A 9,805-nucleotide genomic window follows, 5' to 3' on the forward strand; every position below is an offset into this window, starting at 1 on the left:
TGGATCTTTCAACTGACCACCTTGATTAGCATACAATGGGCTTACAAAATTAGCATACAATTTTTTCCCAGCTCCAGCAGACCTCACCTCTGAGGATGCTTGCCATAGATGCAGGCGAAACGTCAGGAGAAATGCCTCTAGAACAGTGGTTCTCAACCTTCCTAATGCCGTGACCCCTTAATACACTTCCTCAAATTATGGTGACCCCCAACCATAAAATTAGTTTCGTTGCTACTTCATAACTCATTTTGCTGCTGTTATGAATAGTAACAGATTGGGGGAGGGTATTGATTTTGTCCTGTGGGAGTTGTAGTTGCTTGGATTTATAGTTCACCTACAATCAAAGAGCCTTCTGAACTCCACCAACGATGGAACTGAATCAAACTTGGCACACAGAATTCCAATGACCAACAGAAAATACTGGAAGGGTTTGGTGGGCACTGACCTTGAGTTTTGGGAGTTGTAGTTTAGCTACATCCAGAGAGAACTGTAGACTCAAACAATGATGGATCTGGACCAAACTTGGGACGAATTCTCAGTATGCCCAAATGTAAGCACTAGTAGAGTTTGGGGAAAATAGACCTTGACATTTGAGAGTTGTAGTTACTGGGATTTATAGTTCACCTACAATCAAAGAGCATTCTGAACTCCACCAACGATGGAACTGAATCAAACTTGGCACACAGAATTCCAATGACCAACAGAAAATACTGGAAGGGTTTGGTGGGCACTGACCTTGAGTTTTGGGAGTTGTAGTTTAGCTACATCCAGAGAGAACTGTAGACTCAAACAATGATGGATCTGGACCAAACTTGGCACGAATTCTCAGTATGCCCAAATGTAAGCACTAGTAGAGTTTGGGGAAAATAGACCTTGACATTTGAGAGTTGTAGTTACTGGGATTTATAGTTCACCTTCAATGAAAGAGCGTTCGAACCCTACCAAGGATTGAATTGGGTCAAACTTCCCACACAGAACCTCCATGACCAACAGAAAATACTGTGTTTTCTGGTGGTCTTTGGCGACCCCTCTGACACCCCCTTGTGACCCCTCCAGGGGCTGGACTAATCTGGGCACAAATACCCGATACACCCAAATCTGAATACTGGTGGGGTTGGGGAGGATTCATTTTGTCATTTGGGAGTTGTAGTTGCTGGGATTTATAGTTCACCTACAATCAAAGAGCATCTTAAACTCCACCAATGATGGAGTTGAACAATATTTAGCACACATAACTCCCAAGTTCCAAGAGAAAATACTTGCAGGGTTTGGTGGGCACTGACCTTGAGTTTTGGAGTTGTAGTTCACCTACATCCAGAGAGCACTGTGGACTCAAATAATGGTGGATCTGGACCAAACTTAGCATGAATACTCCATATGCCCAAATGTGAACACTGGTGGAGTTTGGGGAAAATAGACCTTGATCTTTGGGAGTTGTAATTACTGGGATTTATAGTTTGCCTACAATCAAAGAGTATTCCGAACTCCACCAATGATAGAATTGGGCCAAACTTCCCACACAGAACCTCCATGACCAACAGAAAATACTGTGTTTTCTGGTGGTCTTTGGCGACCCCTCTGACACCCCCTTGTGACCCCTCCAGGGGTCCCGACCCCCAGGTTGAGAAACACTGCTCTAGAACATGGCCATATAGCCTGAAAAAACCCACAAGAACTGAGTGATTCCAGCCACGAAAGCCTTCGACAATACAAAGTTTTTGCAGTTTTGTCATGTTTTTATGATCGACCCAATTAGGAAGCAACACGAACGAACCAAAACGAACAAAATGAAGTTCAACAGTGACAAATGCAAGATACTCCACTTTGGCAGAAAAAATGAAATGCAAAGATACAGAATGGGTGACGCCTGGCTCAAGAGCAGTACGTGTGAAAAAGATCTTGGAGTCCTCGTGGACAAGTTAAACATGAGCCAACAATGTGATGTGGCGGCAAAAAAAGCCAATGGGATTTTGGCCTGCATCAAGAGGAGCATAGTGTCTAGATGTAGGGAAGTCATGCTCCCCATGCTCTATTCTGCTTTGGTTAGACCACATCTGGAATATTGTGTCCAATTCTGGGCACCACAATTCAAGAGAGATATTGACAAGCTGAAATGTGTCCAGAGGAGGGCGACTAAAATGATCAAGGGTCTGGAGAACAAGCCCTATGAGGAACGGCTTAGGGAACTGGGCATGTTTAGCCTGAAGAAGAGAAGGCTGAGAGGGGATATGATAGCCATGTATAAATATGTGAGAGGAAGCCACAGGGAGGAGGGAGCAAGCTTGTTTTCTGCTTCCTTGGAGACTAGGACGCGGAACAATGGCTTCAAACGACAAGAGAGGAGATTCCACCTGAACATGAGGAAGAACTTCCTGACTGTGAGAGCCGTTCAGCAGTGGAACTCTCTGCCCCGGAGTGTGGTGGAGGCTCCTTCTTTGGAAGCTTTTAAGCAGAGGCTGGATGGCCATCTGTCAGGGGTGATTTGAATGCAATATTCCTGCTTCTTGGCAGAATGGGGTTGGACTGGATGGCCCAGGAGGTCTCTTCCAACTCTTTGATTCTATGATTCTATGATTTATAACCCAGGAACAAAAATTGTGTTGTATGTCCTTTGACAGCTGTTGGCGGTCAAAGCCAGCGGTGGTTTTTTTTTTGGAGCGGTTTTTGACTCTGGTCCCGTTCTCGGAATCCGCCTTTGGCTCTTCCTTCGGGGAACGAAGGCCTTCGGGAACGCGGTTTGGCAAGGAGGGCCTTTTTCCAATCTCTCACTCCCATCCCTTCTCTCTCTCGAGGGCCAAAGTTTTATTCAAGGAGGAGGAGGGAAGAGGTGTCGCCCAAACAGCTTGGGACACGCTGTTCTCTTTCGCCGGCTGCGGTTTCCTGAATGCAACCAGGGGAGAAGGCACCCAGAGGCAGGGTTTTGGTTTTTTTTTTTTCAATTCCCAGGCACAGCAGCTTGTTCTGATGCAACGGTGCTTTTCCAGCCGCCGGCCCTACAGAGAACTGGACGTCCCTTCCTCCTTCGCCACGCCTCGGAAAAGAAAACATTGCAAAATATTGCCAAGTGGAGCCCGGAGAGGGATCAGGTGCGGCACAAGTGTCAAGCGGGGAACACAGGCCAGCCTTGTCTCTTTGGATGCCGGGAAGGAAACCGCAAAGGCATTCACTATAAACAGGGCCAAATCCCATCGATAAACAGTCCCAAATTCCACAGGCCATCCTCAAATTATGAACAAGATAAGTTCTGTAGGCTTGTTCATAAATCATAGAATCATAGAATCAAAGAGTTGGAAGAGACCTCATGGGCCATCCAGTCCAACCCCCTGCCAAGAAGCAGGAATATTGCATTCAAATCACCCCTGACAGATGGCCATCCAGCTTCTGCTTAAAAGCTTCCAAAGAAGGAGCCTCCACCACACTCTGGGGCAGAGAGTTCCACTGCTGAACAGCTCTCACATTCAGGAATCATAGAATAAAAGAGTTGGAAGAGACCTCATGGGCCATCCAGTCCAACCCCATTCTGCCAAGAAGCAGGAATGTTGCATTCAAATCACCCCTGACAGATGGCCATCCAGCCTGTTTAAAAGCTTCCAAAGAAGGAGCCTCCACCACACTCCGGGGCAGAGAGTTCCACTGCTGAACGGCTCTCACAGTCAGGAAGTTCTTCCTCATGTTCAGATGGAATCTCCTCTCTTGTAGTTTGAAGCCATTGTTCTGCGTCCTAGTCTCCAGGGAAGCAGAAAACAAGCTTGCTTCCTCCTCCTCCCTGTGACTTCCTCTCACATATTTATACATGGCTATCATATCTCCTCTCAGCCTTCTCTTCTTCAGGCTAAACATGCCCAGTTCCCTAAGCCGCTCCTCATAGGGCTTGTTCTCCAGACCCTTGATCATTTTAGTCGCCCTCCTCTGGACACATTCCAGCTTGTCAATCTCTCTCTTGAATTGTAGTGCCCAGAATTGGACACAATATTCCAGGTGTGGTCTAACCAAAGCAGAATAGAGGGGTAGCATTACTTCCTTAGATCTAGACACTATGCTCCTATTGATGCCGGCCAAAATCCCTTTGGCTTTTTTTGCTGCCACATCACATTGTTGGCTCATGTTTAACTTGTTGTCCACGAGGACTCCAAGATCTTTTTCACACGTACTGCTCTCAAGCCATGTGTCCCCCATTCTGTATCTTTGCATTTCATTTTTTCTGCCAAAGTGGAGTATCTTACATTTATCACTGTTGAACTTCATTTTGTTAGTTTTGGCCCATCTTTCTAATCTGTCCAGATCGTTTTGAATCCTGCTCCTGTCCTCTGGAGTGTTGGCTCTCCCTCCCAATTTGGTGTCGTCTGCAAACTTGATGATCATGCCTTCTAGCCCTTCATCTAAGTCATTAATGAAGATCCTGAACAGGACCGGGCCCAGGACGGAACCCTGCTTGTGGCACTCCACTTGTCACTTCTTTCCAAGATGAAGAGGAAGCATTAGTGAGTACTCTCTGTGTTCGTCCACTTAACCAATTACAGATCCACCTTTTGTATGTAAGTCAGAGCAGGTACTTTTTAAAACTCCAGCTAAATCTATATTCTCTATCCATCTATCAATCTATCTATCACAGTGGTTCTCAACCTTCCTAATGCCGCGACCCCTTAATACAGTTCCTCATGTGGTGGTGACCCCCAAACATAAAATTACTTTCGTTGCTACTTCATAACTGTAATTTTGCTATTGTTATGCATCATAATGTAAATATCTGATATAGAATCATAGAATCATAGAATCAAATATTTTCATTCACTGGACTAATCTGGGCACAAATACCCGATACACCCAAATCTGAATACTGGTGGGGTTGGGGAGGATTCATTTTGTCATTTGGGAGTTGTAGTTGCTGGGATTTATAGTTCACCTACAATCAAAGAGCATCTTAAACTCCACCAATGATGGAATTGAACAATATTTAGCACACATAACTCCCAAGTTCCAAGAGAAAATACTTGCAGGGTTTGGTGGGCATTGACCTTGAGTTTTGGAGTTGTAGTTCACCTACATCCAGAGAGCACTGTGGACTCAAATAATGGTGGATCTGGACCAAACTTAGCATGAATACTCCATATGCCCAAATGTGAACACTGGTGGAGTTTGGGGAAAATAGACCTTGATCTTTGGGAGTTGTAATTACTGGGATTTATAGTTTGCCTACAATGAAAGAGTATTCCAAACTCCACCAATGATAGAATTGGGTCAAACTTGACACACAGAACTCCCATGACCAACAGAAAATACTGTGTTTTCTCATGGTCTTCAGTGACCCCTCTGACACCCCCTCGCGACCCCCATGGGGGTCCCGACCCCCAGGTTGAGAAACGCTGATCTATCATATCTATCAATTTATCTATTAGGCATGGAGAATCCATGGTTCTAAATTGTTCTAAAGCGCTTACAAAACTAAGGGGATGCTGGTGCTTTCCTTCTAAAGTGTTGCTAAAGTTCTGGTGGTGAAAATTTCAGAACCCTAACAAAACTTCTGAATTTTCATTATTATTTCGTTATTGGCAATTTTCCATCTAAGCCTATCTTAGAAGGAAACTCTTGCCCAGCGCACACTAGGGGTGGAATTCGTCGCTAAGAGTGCGTCTACACTGCAGAATTGATGCATTTTGACACCACTTTTAATTGCAAACGGATCCTGGAAGTTACCCCAGGTATTTAGCTTTCTTTGCCAAAGAGTGCCAAGTTGGCCTCACCAACCTATAACTCCCGTTATTCCACAGTGTTGAGCAGCTAAAGTGTCAAACTGTGTTAATTCTACAGTGAAGACGCACCTGAAGTTGGGTTGTTGTACGTTTCTTGGGCTGTATGGCCATGTTCCAGAAGCATTCTCTCCTGACGTTTCGTCTGCATTTATGGCAGGCATCCTCAGAGGTTGTGAGGTCTGTTGACAACCAAGAAAAGAACTCTAGGTGCCTTTACCGCCTATTACAGGGAAAACCAGCTGATCCCCAATCCATCTAAAACACAGACATGTGCTTTTCATCTCATGAAACAGACAAGCATCCTGAGCTCTGAGGATAACCTGGGAAGGAATCCCACTGGAGCATTGCAGCGCACTCAAGTACCTGGGAGTCGCTCTGGACTGTCCTCTGACCTACAAGAAGCACTGCCTGAATATCAAGCAAAAAGTGGGTGCTAGAAACAATATCATACGAAAGCTGACTGGCACAACCTGGGGATCACAACCAGACACAGTGAAGGCATCTGCCCTTGTGCTGTGCTACTCTGCTGCTGAGTATGCATGCCCAGAGTGGAACACATCTCACCACACTGAAACAGTGGATGTGGCTCTTAATGAGACATGCCGCATTATCACAGGGTGTCTGCACCCCACACCACTGGAGAAATTACACTGCTTAGCCGGAATTGCACCACCTGACATCCGCCGAGAAGTAGCACCCAATAGTGAAAGGACCAAGGCAGAGACATCTCCAGCTCATCCCCTGTTTGGGTATCAGCCAGCACGTCAATGACTTAAATCAAGAAATAGTTTCCTAAGATCTACAGCAGGGGTCCTCAAACTTTGTAAACAGAGGGCCAGGTCACGGTCTCTCAAACTGTCGGAGGGCCAGATTGTAATTTGAAAAAAAAAAGAATGAATTCCTATGCACATGGCACATAAAAACCCCACTTAAAAACAATACAATAATTAAAATGAAGAACAACTTTAACAAATATAAACTAGTATTTCAATAGGAAGTGTGGGGCTGCTTTTGGCTGATGCGATAGGATTGTTATTGTTGTTGTGTGCTTTCAAGTCATTTCAGACTTAGGTTGACCCTAAGCGAGGGCTGGTTAAATGACCTTGGAGGGCCGTATCCGGCCCCCGGGCCTTAGTTTGAGGACCCCTGCTCTACAGAGGGATCAGTTGGTTTTCCTTGTAATAGGCAGTAAGAGCACCTAAAGCTTTGGAGAGCTTCCGTTCAACCATTTCAAAGCTCCCTGCTTGAGCGGTGATGGCACGATCATCAGCATAGATGAAACTCTCTGTCCCTTCTGGCAGTGGCTGGTCATTTGTGTAGATGTTGAACATGGATGGAGCGAGCACGCTCCCCTGAGGCAGGCCATTCTTCTGTTTCCGCCATCTGCTTCTCTGGCCCTGGAACTCAACAAAAAAGCTCCTGTTTTGTAGCAGGTTTCCTATGAGGCGGGTGAGTGGTAGTCCTTTGTGATATTATACATTTTTCTCATGATGAGAAATCTAAATTTTAAATCTAGAAATAGTTTTCTAAGATTGACAGGGACACTTGCTGGAACACCTCAGCAAGCGAGAGTCCAAAAGTGGCAGGCTCAAACCCAGAACCTCAATCAATGGCTGATATCAAATGAGAGACCCCCCCCTGGGCACACAGAAGATTGGATGATGTGGAAGGCGCTGAACAGACTGCGCTCTGGTACCACGAGATGCCGAGCCAACCTCAAGAAATGGGGCCACAAAGTAGAATCCTCGACATGCGAGTGTGGAGAGGAGCAAACCACTGACCACCTGCTGCAATGCACCCTGAGCCCTGCCACATGCACAATGGAGGACCTTCTTGCGGCAACCCCAGAGGCACTCCAAGTGGCCAGATACTGGTCAAAGGACATTTAATCAACTACCAAGCTTGCAAACTTTGTGTTTTGCCTGTTTGCTTGTTTTTGTTAAAAATGTAATACAACTGCCTGGTTGCTCCTGACACGATAAATAAGCTGCTATGTCTCAATGCTATGGAATGCAGGGAGGTGTAGTTTTCCAAGGCCTGTACAGCCTTCCCTGCCAAAAATTGCCCCAAACGACCGCTCCAACAACCCCATAGTATTGAGGAAGGGCAGCCAAAGGGGAGCCAAACCGCCTTAATCCTACAGGTTTGGGGAGGGGAGCCAAAATAGCATTCCTCGCTCTGTGTCCGCTGTACAAACTCAAGAAATTCCTTAGCCTGAGTCAAAGAGAGGGTTGGTTAGATAAGAATAAAAAAAAATCTTTCTTTTCTTTCAAAAAACAAAGAAAAGCCAAACATAGACAGAAACGCCCCCGAAAAAAAGCAAGCCAGGAGGGACGAGAAAACCTTGCGCAAGAAAGCGGAGTTCGGAGAACAACAAGGGACGTGTTGAACCTTCTTCTCTTGCGGGCGAGTGACACATTTCCTCCTCGTTGGGTGCTCTGTTCTGGCACAAACACAAGGAGCAAAGCCTGCAAGAGATGGGGCCTGGGGTTGGGCTGAAGATAGCTTCAAACTGCAATAAATAGTCAGTGTAGATAGGGCCTTTGAAGGCAGGACAAACAATATGAGCAGTCGGTGGCTGCTCATATTCTCGTGTGATCATTAACCGCCTCCGCAAAAGCTGTAGCTATAAGGGGGTAAACAGCTAGATCAATCCAAAAACTGTGCAGAAGCCTCTCTGTATTCACAGAACCAATCTGGACCAACACAGCTACACAGAGCTAGAACAGACCCCAAAGGGGGTTGGGCTGGATGACCTCTAGGGTCTCTGGATGGCCATCTGTCGGGAGGGCTTGGACTGTGTCTTCCTGCCATGCAGAAGGGGGTTGGACTGGATGGCCATCTGTCAGGAGGGCTTGGACTGTCTCTTCCTGCCTGGCAGTAGGGGGTTGGACTGGATGGCCTTTGGGATCTCTGGATGACCATCTGTCAGGAGGGCTTGGACTGTGTCTTCCTGCCTGGCAGAAGGGGGTTGGGCTGGATGGCCTTTGGGGTCTCTGGGTGGCCATCTGTCAGGAGGGTTTGGACTGTGTCTTCCTGCCTGGCAGAAGGGGGTTGGACTGGATGGCCTTTGGGGTCTCTGGATGGCCATCTGTCGGGAGGGCTTGGACTGTGTCTTCCTGCCTGGCAGAAGGGGCTTGGACTGGATGGCCTTTGGGGTCTTTGGATGGCCATCTGTCGGGAGGGCTTGGACTGTGTCTTCCTGCCTGGCAGAAGGGGGTTGGACTGGATGGCCTTTGGGGTCTTTGGATGGCCATCTATTGGGAGGGCTTGGACTGTGTCTTCCTGCCTGGCAGAAGGGGGTTGGACTGAATGGCCCTCCTGACAGATGGCCATCCAGAGGCCCCAAAGGCCATCCAGACCAGCCCCCGTCTGCCAGACAAGAAGACACAGTCCAAGTCCTCCCAACAGATGGCCATCCAGCTAGTTGAATCATAAAATCCCAGAGACGGAAGAGACCACAAGAGTCATCCATTCCAACCCCTATCTATGGAGGGAAATGCAACCAAAGCCCTCTCAACAGATGGCCATCCACCTACTGTTGAATCATAGAATCCTAGAGCTGGAAAAGACCCCAAAGGCTGTTCAGTCCAATCCCCTTCCGCCATCCAGTCCAACAGCCTTCTGCCAAGCAGGAAGACACAGTCCAAGCCCTCCCAACAGATGGCCATCCAGCTAGTTGAATCACAGAATCTTAGAGATGGAAGAGATCCCAAAGGCCATCCAGTCCAACCCCCTTCTGCCAAACAGGCAGTCCAAGCCCGCCCGACAGATGGCCATCCAGCTAGTTGAATCATAGAATCCTAGAGCTGGAAGAAACCCCAAAGGCCATCCAGACCAGCCCCCTTCTGCCAGGCAGGAAGACACTGTCCAAGCCCTCCCGACAGACGACCATCCAGCTAGTTGAATCATATAATCCTAGAGATGGAAGAGATTCCAAGGGTCATTTAGTCCAACCCCCAGCTATAGAGGGAAACACAATCAAACGCCTCTCAACAGATAGCCATCCAATGACTGCTGAATCATAGAATCCTAGAGCTGGAAGAGGCCCCAAA

This window comes from Anolis sagrei, chromosome Y (assembly GCF_037176765.1).
Source record: "Anolis sagrei isolate rAnoSag1 chromosome Y, rAnoSag1.mat, whole genome shotgun sequence".
Taxonomy (NCBI): Eukaryota; Metazoa; Chordata; class Lepidosauria; order Squamata; family Dactyloidae; genus Anolis; species Anolis sagrei.